The following is a 14,758-nucleotide window of genomic DNA, read 5'->3' on the forward strand; positions in this document are numbered from 1 at the left end:
CTTTTGATGTAACAATTGCCTAGCTCATGGGGGGCCCTGGGTTCAATCCCCAGCCCGCTGCCCCAAATTACATTGTTGACTCACTGTTGAATTAATACTGATTTTTCTTCATACTATATTTGGAGTTCTAAAGTATTTTTCCCCATATATTTACATGTTAATAGCATTCAGTCTATAATGCTTTTGGGGGGGGCAGATTTGGCAATATAATTTAAGAAATATAATTTGAGATTAATTTGTTCTTTTAATATTTTTCTTTGAAAGGCACTTTTTCAGATTTACTGGTAAAATTATTTCTCATTGTTTTTTCTCCAGGATGTGAGTTCTCTATCCAATGCCAATATTTCTGGGAGGACTATAAACTTAAAAATGTGACAACCAATTTTTAACACTGTGAAACAAGAATACAAATTTGACTATAGATCTTTTTGACACAGAACTTTATTTTTGAAATTGTACCTTCAGTAAATTATTATATTTAGGTGAAGATTGTACATATATTTATTATATATATATATATATATATATATATATATATATATGCCTAAAATATTATCAAAATATGTGTAACCTCTATATGTAATCTATATGTGTAATCATATATTGATACAGAACATGTATATGTAATCTATATATATTATATATGTGTGATCTCATATATATGTATTATGTGTAATCTATAATATATATATTTATATAAGCTCCAAGCAATCTAAATTTTTATCAATGATGTATTATTGACATAATAGTGCATTATTTATAAAAAAAAATTACTGAGTTTGGAACATAAGTGAACACACAGAATTTAAAACATACAAAGGCTAAAGGACTCAATACTATAAAAATGAGATAGATTGACAAATTGTTTGAATGATGGAATATTTAATAGAAGGGCAGTAAAGTAATACAGGAGTAACAAAGAATTTCATGTTTTATTTGCTACAAAATTTCCTGTGTTTTTAAAAACGAATTGCTACACTTAAACAATTCGGGGACAATTTTTAAAATTATTTTTCATTTTTCTTTTGACAAAAATGAAATAATAGGGGATGGATTTCCCATACACACTAAACACCAAAAAAATTCAAATTGCAAGTGAACAATGATGTTTAAAAAACTGGACATTTAGAGGCTGGGGGTTGTGGCTCAGTGGTACACTGCTTGCCTAGCATGTGTGAGATACTGGGTTCAATCCCCAGCACCACATAAAAATAAAAACAAGTAAAATAAAGGAATTGTGTCCATGTACTACAACAACATCAAAGAACAATCCACTCTATTGTATTACAAAAGAAGGAGGAGGAGGAGGAGGAAGGGGGGGAGGAGGAGGAGGAGGAGGAGGAGGAGGAAGGGGAGGAGGAGGAGGAGGAGGAGGAGGAGGAGGAGGAGGAGGAGGAGAAGAAGAAGAAGAAGAAGAAGAAGAAGAAGAAGAAGAAGAAGAAGAAGAAGAAGAAGAAGAAGAAGAAGAAGAAGAAGAAGAAGAAGAAGAAGAAGAAGAAGAACAACAACAACAACAACAACAACAACAACAACAACAACAACAGAAATCAGGAATTCTTAGAGAAGGGAAGAAATGGAGGTGACCTCCTGAACTTTCACGAGTATCCTCTAGGTTCCTATAGTATTGTGAGTAGAAACCCAGAGAGGTAGAGGTAGACAACAGTGGCTAAAGTTGGCAGGGAGCACTGGAGAGAAGGCTGAAATCTGAAGAGGATCCAACTTGGCTACAACACTATGAAGGTAAATTATCTTATGAATTAAAGGGTACACAGTATCAACTAGGAATATTAGTGGAATATTATGAACCTTGAGATAGTTTTGCTGGTTATCATACAGGATGGAAAACTATATAATTTCAAACAAACAGATATTGTGAACAATGGAGCAAAACTAGGCTTACACTAAGGGCTGCTGAGAAAGCACAAGAAAAAGTTCCAAAAGGGCTGAGCTCTTTCAACCAACTTAACTACATCAGATAAAGCTCAGGAATTTTCATAAAAATGCAAACTTAGACAACAGTAACCATGGTAAAAATCACAATGTCTATAATCGAATAAAATTACATGCATGCAAAAGACAGGAAAGCATGAGTGAAAAGAAAAATCTATTAATTCAAACTAACACAGAGATGACACAGTCGATAGAATTAGCTCAAAATTACATTCAAAAGATGTTTATCTGTGTTCCGTATATATATGTTCATATATGTGTGTAGTATACATATATATGTGATCTTAATAGAACATCTACAGAATAAATGACAATGCATGTACGTTAAAAAATATTCTGGGGGCTGTGGTTTTGACTCAGCAGTAGAGTGCTCATCTAGCACATGCAAGGCTCTGGGTTCAATCCTCAGCACCACATAAAAATAAATAAAATAAAAGTATTGTGTCCAACTACAACTAAAAATAAATATTAAAAAAGATAGATATTCTGCATGGATTTAAAATTGATTAAACATTATAGAAATAATTAATGAATTTGAAGATGCTGTGGAATGTGGTATATACAAAATGACAGACACATCCATGAGACCTAATAACATTTATATTCCCTGAAGGAGAAGAAGATGGGTTAAGAAACTGAAGATTCAATGCCTAAAAATTTTCCCAGCTTCACAAAAGATATAAATTCACATATCCAAGAAATTCAATAAAGTTTAAGCAAAAAGGAAATGAAGTCCATTTTTCTAAGTCATATTCCAATCAATTGAATTAAAATTACTGAAAAATTAAAAGCAGCATGAGGAACAAAAGATTCCATAAAGGAAGAAACATTATTACAGAGCAAAATATTTACCATACTGTTAGAAAACCAGCAATCTGTAATATTGTACTAATCCAAAATGGCACAAAATAAGAGGGAACAAGGAAAAGATGAAACAATCAGAAAAAAAAGTGGCAAGATGACAAACTTAACAGTATGAAAAATCACAGTTTAAACATTTCATTTAAAAGAAATAATATTAAACTGGGTTATAAAGCAAGACCATCTATCTACAATACAAGTTATGTTTTAATTAAAAACAATAATTAAAAAAGAGGAAGACCACATATTAATATTAGATTGTTGTAAACACACCTAAAGCTATGCTAACAGAGAAAGTTATATCACTATGATGTATATTTAAGAAAAATGTAAAATTAATATCTGAAATAAATAACCTCATATTGTAAGTCAAAGAAACATGGAGGGGGAAGAAAGCAAAGTATCCACAATATAAACAGAAAAAAGAATGTAATAGTAAGACAAATGCATTGAAACAGAAATAACTGAATGGAGAAAATAGACAAAGTGTGGTAGTTAACTGTTATAAATTTTATAATATGATTTGACTAATAAAACATACACATTGTTGCCTGGTGCAGAATTTAGAGATGAGATGAAAATATTTCTGCAGAAAGGAGTGTTAAGAATTGATAAAGGTTGATGAGACACCTCACCTGAGTAAATGAACAAGTAACCTTGGTGTCATGGAATAATTTACATGCCTCTTGCAACATTTATTGACTTCTTAATATGCAAATATAGGATACAAATTAGGAAAGATCCACAGACTACTGTTAAGATGTTATCTCCTTATGATTCAGAAATGCTTAATGGTCAAACAATAAGATGGTTCATTATCTAAATATGTTGAGACACTGTCATTGACAACAAATTTTAAAAAGTGGATTACTTTCATTTTCAAAAGGTACAAGTAATTATTTTTAAAATGAACATGTAGGATTTCTATCAAAAAAATTTGTTCATATCAAATGCTAAGGAGAAATGAAGGTATGACCAAACCTAGACCACATGTTTAGAAACTGGCCCAAACCATCAAAGGCAGACACTCATTAAGCATTTGTAGTTACTAATGTGGCAAACCTCTTATTTTCTTTAAAAATAGGAAGGTGCTATCAAGTTGAGACTTTAGAGGGAAAAAATGTTAACACCAATCACTGAAAAGCCAATCCATTATTCTAGTAGAACAGCCAAACTATCTCTATTTTCACTATAAGAACATTTTATTACAATGTGTTATTAGTACTATCATATACATTGTAAATTTTTGGATAATTGCCAAATTTGTGAAGCCCTTTATCAAGTTCCAAATATATGTGATATAAAAGTAAAAAAGAAATAAGCATTTGTTTCTCTTTGAGCATTGCAAAGAAGCTGGATGCATTTTAAACACTGAGTTTGAACATATTCACATATGATGACAAAAAGGCAATAAGCATGTCCCATTTCAATAACATAAAAATTCACATTGTATTAGAAATGAACATTCTAGTACAGATAAATTAATCATAGAAAACTGTTAATTTTTCATTTTATTTAAAGGTTTTGTTTTAAATAATATGGGAATTTATTTTTTTAATATTTATTTTTTAGTTGTAGTTGGACACAATACCTTTCAAATTTATTTTTATGTGGTGCTGAGGATCAAACCCAGAGCTTCACGCTTGCCAGATGAACACTCTACTGCTGAGCCACAACCCCAGTCCCCAATATGGACATTTATAATGATAAAATATATGTATATTGATAAAAATATGTGTATACTGATATGCATACTTTTATGTATATTGATAATCATATTTTTCAGAGTAAATATTTTCTTATATAAATTTATAATTTTATAGAAATATTTTATTATATTTATTATTTTTTATTTTTTAGTTGTATATGGACTCAATGCCTTTATTTGTTTTTATGTGGTGCTAGGATTGAACTCAGTGCCCCACATTTGTGAGGCACATGCTCTACCACTGAGCTACAACTTTAGCCCTTATAAAAATATTTTTAAGAGTAAAATATTTCTTGTATAAACTAGAATGAATCTCATAAAAATAATGTTTAATAGTACACAAAATATAAAATTTGAAAACAATCATTTACTTTTTAAATAGGGAGATTCAGTAAATGATTTTTCTACTCAACCTAAAACTAACCAAATTTTAAGCTCTAGTTATAATCTACAGAATAAAATATTCTAGAATTATTCTTGGTTACAAAGTTTAACATGTTCAATTGTATATTAATGCCAATAACTAATAGAATTTTTACCAGAATATATTTTGTGCAGCAATATTACTTTGCAAATTGACACATTTGGAAAGTCCTAAAATAAAAACTAGGTAATACATATATTCATTAATATTCTATGTGTAAAGGATGGCATAAAAACATCTAACCAATTATTTTTCTTAAGAGTAAAATTTAAAGAAAAATGAAATTATAGGTATTTTACTAGCCAAATATTTAAATGGAAAAGGTATTATTTATCTACATCTTCTGTCACTTCTAACTTCCTCTACATCTCTACACATCAGCACCCTTCTGTCCTATTCATAGTTATTTAGGTATCAATTACATTCCCATTCTCCTTAAGACAATTTTTTTCTAAGAATCATTGAAGTTTTTCTTATGTAAACTTATAATTTTATAAATATATTTTATTATATTTATTTATTTTATTGGCATTAAAGTTATACTTTTTTAAAGCTTGAAACAATGAATATAATATTGAAATATTGGAAAAGTATTATAGTCTGCTAGTTGTTAGTACTTTAACCTTTCCATTGACTTATATATCATTATTTCTTTAGTAATTCTGTAGTGTATGAACATATAAGTGTTCATATTTGAATTATGATGAACTAGTGCAATGTTTCACCAAAATTTTAATTAAGGTAGGTTTAGTGGCTCTTTTTGAAAGGGCATAGCTTTATATTTTTAGGAGAGAAATGCATATTTCCAATTTCTTTCTTAAATCATTTTTACATGCATTTTTATTTAATAAAGAAGAACAATGGGGAATCATTTGAATCAAAAGTGAGATTCAAATCCCTGACTAACCCTGAAGCTAGATAGACTGCCTGATTTTTTAAGAACCAAATTTGTCACTATTGGGCTATTTAAATACTTAGTGTCTTGATCTTATCATCCCCAGAAAAATATCATAGTAATATCTAGAATTGTAAGACTCTAATAAAATAATAGACCTAATTGGCTTAAAAACATTTCAACTAAGGGCTTGTAATCTGTGTTTATTTCTGTGTTTGACTGACATTGTGCAACACATTTGTCTCCAGATGGCTTGAAAATAGATTATATATCTGCAAACATAACTCTTCTGAAAGTACTTACTTAATTAAATTGTTCATGGCATCTGGGTCATATGCTGTGACTTGTCCAATAATGCTACCCTCCTTTACATCCTCATCGACTTCTATCAAGTAGGAGTGTCTACTGAACACAGGAGGCTCATCTGTGTCTTCCACAGATATTTTGATTACAGCTGTGTCTTTGAAAGGTCCCAGGTGTAAGAATCGGGGATCCGGATGAGTGTTACTTGCATCCACTCTTAATGTATATAGCATTTTTTTTCAAAGGCTAAATTCTGAAATTAGATAAAACAAGAAAATATTAGCACAATTTACAAGCCATAACCATAGGTGAAAATTTCTAGATATAAAATCCTGATTTTTTAATGATACAGGCAATTAAGACTAAGTAACTTACACACACACATATGTATATACTTAATTATATATAATAGTGTTAATTATATATAAATATTGTATATATAAACAAATTTATTTTATATAATATATAAAATAAATTTGCAGTTTTTTTTTCCTTTTGCCTCATACTTACTTTTACAGGTTTAACTAAATATAATGGAATATGCAAATAAGATTGATTCACATTCAGTATTGTACTTCAATATTTTTAGGCACAGATAAATGAGACATTCTTTAATGAATATAATGATTATATATTATTGGTATTAAAGTTATACATAATTAAAACCAGAAAAAAAGTTGACTGATGTAAAATCTTAGAGCAAAATTGTTTATATTTCATTTATTTGACTGTAACATTTGAGTAAAATGTAAAATAATATTGACCTACATTATTCCATGTAAAGTTTCAAAATATTTCCCTAAAATGCATTAAGAATTAATATAATCAACATAAAACACATATCATTTTTATCTTTTATTTATTTATATAAACCATTACAGCTAAAATTAGAACATTTTAAAAACTGTGTGAAATAACAGTGATAGCTACATGCTTATTTTTTCTCCCATAAGAAGAGATTAAACAGGTACTTTTAGTATTAACTTAGTTTGATGGCTGTATACTACAAATGCAAGCAATTGAGCTTTCAAACCACTGTATAAGTGTGAATGATAAAGATGCTTTACTTATTTGAAGTGAAATCACAACTATTCCCACTTATGTGAAAGGTAGACAGCATATAAAAGATACAGAAAAATAAATCCAAGACTTTCCTTCTTTTACTGAGAAGCAAGAATAAACTAAAGAGCACTCAAGGGAAAAATGAAGACAGCAAAAAGACACTTGTTTGACAGTTATAATCCCTTCCTGTGTATCCTTGTCAGTGATGACATCGAACATGTCCACTCCCTCTCCTTCTGCAATGCTGTACTCCACCTCAGCGTTTTCCCCCAAGTCAGGGTCATTGGCTTTTATCCTTCTGAGATGGGTTCCAAGAGGTGCAGACTCTGGAGAACTAAACTAATATGTACCTGTAAATTAAATCAGCACTGCTTTGGCATTTCCTTTTTAGATGATGAAACTGTGTCATTTCTCCTCATTTTTACTTAAATAAATTAATTTTAAATTGGAAGAGATTTCCATATTATTGAATTTTAAGCTGTCAGAATTTATAGATTTATTTAGTTAGGAGAAGAATATATAAAGGCAAACAATTCGTAAGTAAGAAATATAAGTTTTGGGAAGCTACTTACAGATGGGAAATGTGATATTAGAATCTAAAATTATTTATTTAAAAGAACATAAAAACCAACTATTTATTGCTTATATGGAGATTCAAAATTATTATCATATATTTTACATCAATGCAATTGTTTTAAAAATACGTGTTTCTTCTTTTTTTTTTTTTTAAATCAGGGATGGAAAAACAACTCTGCAGAGATCAATGTTAATGCTCCCCTCACTTTTATTTTTTGCTTATTTGTTTCAAATTTAATGTATTTTTAGTAGATTTTGTTTTGTTTGTTTGTTTATGTTTTCTGTAGACCCACCCATTCAATACCTCACATTCTGTCATTCCTGGAAGTGTTTTAGTTTGTAAGTATTCAAGAATCAATAGGAAAGACGTCCAAAAAAATTAATTAAAGTAAAAAAAATACTTTTTAAAATATTTTTTATGTGTTGAACAGTATAGTCAAATGCTCTCTACAGTAGTTTATTTTTCCTCTAAATAACAATGTAGGAATTATCTTCAGGATCAGGTTCAAGAAAATCATCCTCCAAATTTAGATAAAGGAAAATGCCAGTTGTCTCGGACTTCATAGTCTATTCTTTTTCCAGTGTTTGATAGTTAAAAATATAAGCTTATAAGTCCACTGTATGAGTTTAAGTTGTCCTCCTGTGCAAGGTATTTAAATTTTCTAAACAATGAAACCATGTTTTCATCTATAAAATGAAAAAGAAAATGCTAGCATTTGAATTACAAGATTGTTGTATTATATAAAATCCTGTCTGTAATTCCTTCAGCTCAAGATCTAGTCCTCAGCATTTTATTAGTACTATCATAGTTTCAAATATTTGTTAAGATTCTAACAGATCTTAGAATTACCAAGTGGCAAGACATTAAATAATTTGGCAATTTACAATTTTAGTTTACATTAAAATTATTAGTAAACACTACTAACATTTAATGCAATGTTTAAGTTTCTGTTACCTGGTCTTATTATTCATGTTCTCAGCAAAATTCACTTTTAAAAATTAATCATATGAATATGTTCACCAAAACTGTTGCATCACATATTTCACATTTTGTCAACCTAAAAAATATTTTATTGTTTGAAATAAATATGAATTTAAATCGGACCTCAACTGAGAATTTTAAGGAAGAATTCTTTATCATTTTACACACTGCAGAGTCAAAAATTTTAATCAGATAATTGAAATGTGTTTTTGTAGGACCTCAAGAGATGCAAAATATCCATGTTTTAAAGTGTATCCTAAAATTGTTTCAACCAAAAGGGAATTAAATAATTTAATCTTCATGACTCAACAGCATTGACATTATTGAATTTTAGTATGCCATCACATGTTTAACAATGTCAGTATCAATATATGCCATCACACACAACCTTGGTAAGTCATGACTCTGTAATTCACTATAAAAATATAGAATGTGGCCAATTTAACCCATTTTCATAAATCATTTTATTTCAGAGATGTTAAAATTTAAATTTTTGCTTAGGATCAATTATCAAAGGCTTATAATGCTTATGCACACACATGACAACAGAGACCAGTGTGAGGCATAGAATTTGAATTTAGTCAGGGGCTGGGCACGTGGGCACCTGCCTGTAATCCCAGTGGCTGGGAAGGCTGAGCAATAAGGATCACAAGTTCAAAGCCTGTCTCAGCAATGGTGAAGCACTAAGCAACTCAGTGAGACCCTGTCTCTAAAGATAATACAAAATAGGGCTGGGATAGTGGCTCAGAGTGCCTCTGAGTTCAATTCCCACTGCCGCAGTCTCTGGCTGGGCACAAATCACGAGTCTCCACACAGCTTGTAGATTCAAACAGCAATTCTTTATTCCCGAACTCACACCGGCCGTCTACAAACACGTTCTGGGGGAATCCATGTTCTCTGCCCAAATCCACTCTCTCCCAAATCCACTCTCTACCCAAATCCACACCGCATGGGCTTCTGTCTCCCAAAATATACTGTCTGACCCTAAGAACTCAAGAGGAACTCAGCAGCAGGATACGCCCTATTCTAAAGGGGGAACACCCTAAACACGATCCTGCCCTGGTCCTTGAGCAAGGTCACCTTTCAGAAGTCCTTCCACTAGACAGCATGGGAGTAAGCTGGCAAGGAATTTGTCATACCTACTTGGCTGATGGCTCCCAGCATCTCCCCCCTTCTGATTAATTAAACAACAAGTAATGTGGCTTAAGGACCGTGCCTGGTAGGTTGTCCAGTTCAACATATGGCTCTTACCCGTCATTGGAAAACTGACCTTTAGGCGTCAGCCTCCTGTCTTAGGTTGATACCACTGCAACTGGATCATACCCGTCACTGACTACTGGTCCAGCATACAGCCCTACTTGTGGATAGGTCTATGCACCAGTGGGGGGGTGAGGTTCTTTGCCTCACCTCTGTTGGCCCCCAAATTTGGCCTTGGTGCCAGTGGGGGAGTGAGGTTAATGTGGCTTAAGGACCGCGCCTGGTAGGTTGTCCAATTCAACATATGGCTCTTACCCGTCATCGGAAAACTGACCTTTAGGCAACTGACCTTTAGGCGTCAGCCTTCTGTCTTAGGTTGATACCACTGCAATTGGATCATACCCGTCACTAACAACTGGTCCAGCATACAGCCATTGGCCCCCAAATTTTAGACCATCACTAGCAGAAGGGAGGAGGATACAGAAATGCCACGACACCAAGCCAATTGACAGTTCCTTTGGAAAAATCGCATCATTGGTGACACCATCAGCAAAGATCACTGGTGACACCATCAGCAAAGATATGCCAGCATTACCACAATTTGCTGCACTAAACGTAGTTACATAGTCCAGGCAAGTTCTGTAAGCAGTTCAAAGGGGAGGAATCTATCAATCTGTCCATCTCCTCCCAAAGTCTGTTGCCTCCCAAAGTAAGTTGACTCCTTGATTGAGCATACTTGTTGAGTTATATTCATTGGGATGAAGATAGGAATTCTGGCAATGATGCTAAAAAGACATTATCCTGAAAAGAATTATTAAATATAATGAAAAGGAAAGGTGAAAGTAAACAAACAGATCTGTTAACTTCCTTAAAAAACAATCCTTAACAGCTGTTTACCTGATTTAAATTAGTAAACAAGCAGATCTGTTAACCACCTTTAAAAACAATCTTTAACAGTTGTTTACCTAATTTAAATTAAGCCATTTAAATCACGTGAATAAAAAAAAATAATTTGGATCCATTTTCTCATGAGCGCTCCTCATATATGAAATATGAACATATGCACACACAGACATACAAAACAAAACACAAGAGTACAACACATAAGACAATAATAAAGGCCTTGTAGCTTTACCTAGGTGAAATCTCCATTGCAATGTTTAAAAACTCCACAGTCAAAAAATAAAACTGATCAGAAAAACATTAACCTAGGTTTGTATGAGCTCAAAAAATAAAAATAGAACCTTATGATGTGGAAAAATGCAATAATAAAATAGATATTGAAAAAAGCATCCTGGTTAATCACAGTCGCAGATGTAAGAATGGCCAAGCTGGAGTTCTGGATTTCAGCTGTTATGGATTTGAGTCAAATCATCTTCTTTTCGATCTGTAGAAATCGTTTTAGTTAGTCTTTCTGGAATCCAAATCGGCTGCTGTTCTCCTGTGGAAAAACAAACAGAACCCCGACTCCAGAAAATCACTGGGTCAGGATCTTTCCATTGTCCTGTTAGAATATCTTTCCAAAGTACTTTAGTCTTATGTACATTTTTTGGATACATATGTCTTTCTGTAGCACTAAGTCCTGATTAATCCAAATTTAAAAAGTTTAGAGTAAAAAGGGTTATTTTAAGTTTATCTTTGGGGGATATATACCCCTTTCCAATTTTTAAGATTAACTAGGCTTTGAATCACGCAATCTTTCCTCCGTCATGAAGGCATCTTAACCACCTTCAAATTAACCTTTTAAAGCCTTCCAATTATCATCTATACTGTACTTTTAAATGTACTTTTTCACCACCTACAGCTTTACTCTTTTAAACGAGGTTTAGATTCTGTTTAAATCACTTTAATGTTAGTTTACATGGCTGCCCTTCAACCAAAGGCCTTTTTTACTCCATTAAGAAGCTTTGTCTCAATCTGCCATGTACAAATACCTTTTTTTTCTTTCTTCCTTTCTCAAGCTTTTAAAGTAAGTCTAGTTTTCTCAAAAATTTTTTAAATGGCATTTTACAACTTTTTACTTTACCACACAGAGATTATCTCATCTAGAAACATTTCTCTTTTTTTTAACCTTTATATTAAAATATATTTTCACATCTTGAATCTTTTTATATCTCTTTTTTAACCGTTAACCCTTTTTATAAATTTACATTCTGAAATAACCCTTATAAAATTTCTGATCTAGACAAATTACTCCACTTAAATAAGATGAAATACTTTCATGTTTTTTATGGTACTATAATACTATAATTGAAACCCAACTGAAACTTCTTATACTCTTTGTATATAAATTACACATGATAGAATCTTAACACTTAGTAACCTTGTTTCAGCAAAGACATAGACCAAAGCAATATTAAACATTTTTCCATTCACCAATTTATGAAAACACACATAATGATTAAATATATTACCTTATGGAACTTAATAAGTAAAGAGTACTTGATTTCATATTTAGTGGTTGATATTTTAACACTTTAGTTTTGTAAATTAATCAGATGTCTGTAAAAACCAAGATCTTAGACAAGCGTAGTAAACAGAATTAGCCATCTCTTTCTTGTTGAAGAAAAATCCTTCTACAGGATACCATGATGGTCCCATTGATATATTTAACAACTTCTCGTTTAAAAGCCATGGGCTGCATTTTTGTATTGTATCAACATATGCCCTAGCTGTTCTTGGTCTTACTGGGGTGCCTTTTTTCTCTAACAATTTCTCTTCCTCGGAGGTAAACAACTTTAAACCTTGAGTCAACCATTTTCCCCAGTTTGCCTGAGAAAGTTCTAGGAACAGGCAACTTGAAATGAAAACAAAATAAATCAGAACAAGAACACATTGTTTTTTGAAATGGTCACCCATTCTTTCGCTCTTCCTCAGGGGCGAACAATTTTACTTACCTTGTCTTCAGATGTTCCCCCGTACGGACCGCCAAATGCCGCAGTCTCTGGCTGGGCACAAATCACGAGTCTCCACACAGCTTGTAGATTCAAACAGCAATTCTTTATTCCCGGAACTCACACCGGCCGTCTACAAACACGTTCTGGGGGAATCCATGTTCTCTGCCCAAATCCACTCTCTCCCAAATCCACTCTCTACCCAAATCCACACCACATGGGCTTCTGTCTCCCAAAATATACTGTCTGACCCTAAGAACTCAAGAGGAACTCAGCAGCAGGATATGCCCTATTCTAAAGGGGGAACACCCTAAACACGATCCTGCCCTGGTCCTTGAGCAAGGTCACCTTTCAGAAGTCCTTCCACTAGACAGCATGGGAGTAAGCTGGCAAGGAATTTGTCATACCTACTTGGCTGATGGCTCCCAGCACCCACTAAATGAATGAATGAATGAATGAATGAATAAATAAATAAATAAATAAATAAATAAATAGGATCCAATCAGACCAACTGCAGAGACCACATTCCAAACAGGAAGATCATTCAGAATTTAGCATGGGACGTTTTCCAACACTTCAAAAAGTAGAAAAGGATAGTAAAAAGCCCAAACTACAAAAGAACCTCATGTCCTTGTTTTGACCCTTTGCCTACCCAATGAAGAAAATGATACCCATCACTCTCAGTTTGAAAGAAATTGTGCTTCTGTGTGTGTGTGTGAGTAGAGGGATGGGTTTTGTATTTGATAGTTTGCATAAATTAATAGTGAACTGATAGTGCAAACATTAGATTTAAATAATTGTACGTTTGACAAGTTTTTCAACAAGAGATCACTAAACCTTCCTTACTCTGTGGAAATCGAGGAGGATTGTTGTTTACATCTGTCAGAGTGATGTTCACTGTTGTGGTTCCAGAAAGGCCTCCCATCTGGCCACCCATATCTCTGGCCTGTATAACCACCTGGTACTGCTCTTGATTTTCTCTGCTCACTTCTGGTAATGAAGTTTTTATTATGCCTTTTGAAAAAAAAAGACAATTAAACCACTGGCTTTTAAAATTAAGTTATTTAAGATTCACTTTATATAAGTTAATCATAGCAAATAGATAAAACAGCAGTGTGATTAAGCATATCCTTCAATGCACAATTAATTCAACATAACTCATAAAGCAGAAAGATTTTTCCCATGGTTTTTTCTCCATGAAATCAGTACATCCAGATGTATATAATGAGAAATATACCATGTCACAAGTGTTTTACCTGACTCTGGGTCCACTGAAAAATATGGCTGTCCTTGCAATAAACTGTAGACCACTTTGGCACTATTTCCATAGTTGGCATCGTCTGCATCTGTTGCAGTCACTTGTATAACAGATGTACCTACAAAAAGCCCCCAAATATAAACACGTAAATACTTCCAAATTGGAAAAATGTACTTGTGTACTTGTACTATGCAAAAATTTTTAGTAATGCAGTTAGTAGTATTTACTGATAAAGACTAAAATAAAAATTTTAGTAAAATTCTCTAAAAAATGTATACTGATATCTATTTAATTTTATATTACAAATATTTCTTTATTTTTGGTTAGTAAGAAATCCCAATCCTTTAAAAACTAGAAGTGCTTTAAAAATTAGTTTTAGGAGATAAACAAATGGAATATATTAATTGTTTCACATACATACACGTGTGTGTGTGTGTGTGTGTGTGTATATATATATATATATATATATATATATATATATATATATATATACATTGTAATGTATATATACATAAAAATATGTACATATTTTTAACTCAATTGCTATAAAGATTAAAGAATAATTTTGAAATCTTAACTGAAACCTACTATGGATTCCCCTGTGTGAAATGATTTTATAGAACATTTTAAGTACATTATACACAACTT

General features: G+C 32.1%; 1 pseudogene; it reads right to left on the bottom strand.

The window, feature by feature from the left end:
• The window catches only part of LOC143386137 (cadherin-9-like), a 105,938-nt pseudogene that overhangs the window by 15,740 nt on the left and 75,440 nt on the right, over positions 1-14,758 (bottom strand).

This window comes from Callospermophilus lateralis, unplaced genomic scaffold, assembly GCF_048772815.1.
Source record: "Callospermophilus lateralis isolate mCalLat2 unplaced genomic scaffold, mCalLat2.hap1 Scaffold_113, whole genome shotgun sequence".
In the NCBI taxonomy this organism is placed as follows: Eukaryota; Metazoa; Chordata; class Mammalia; order Rodentia; family Sciuridae; genus Callospermophilus; species Callospermophilus lateralis.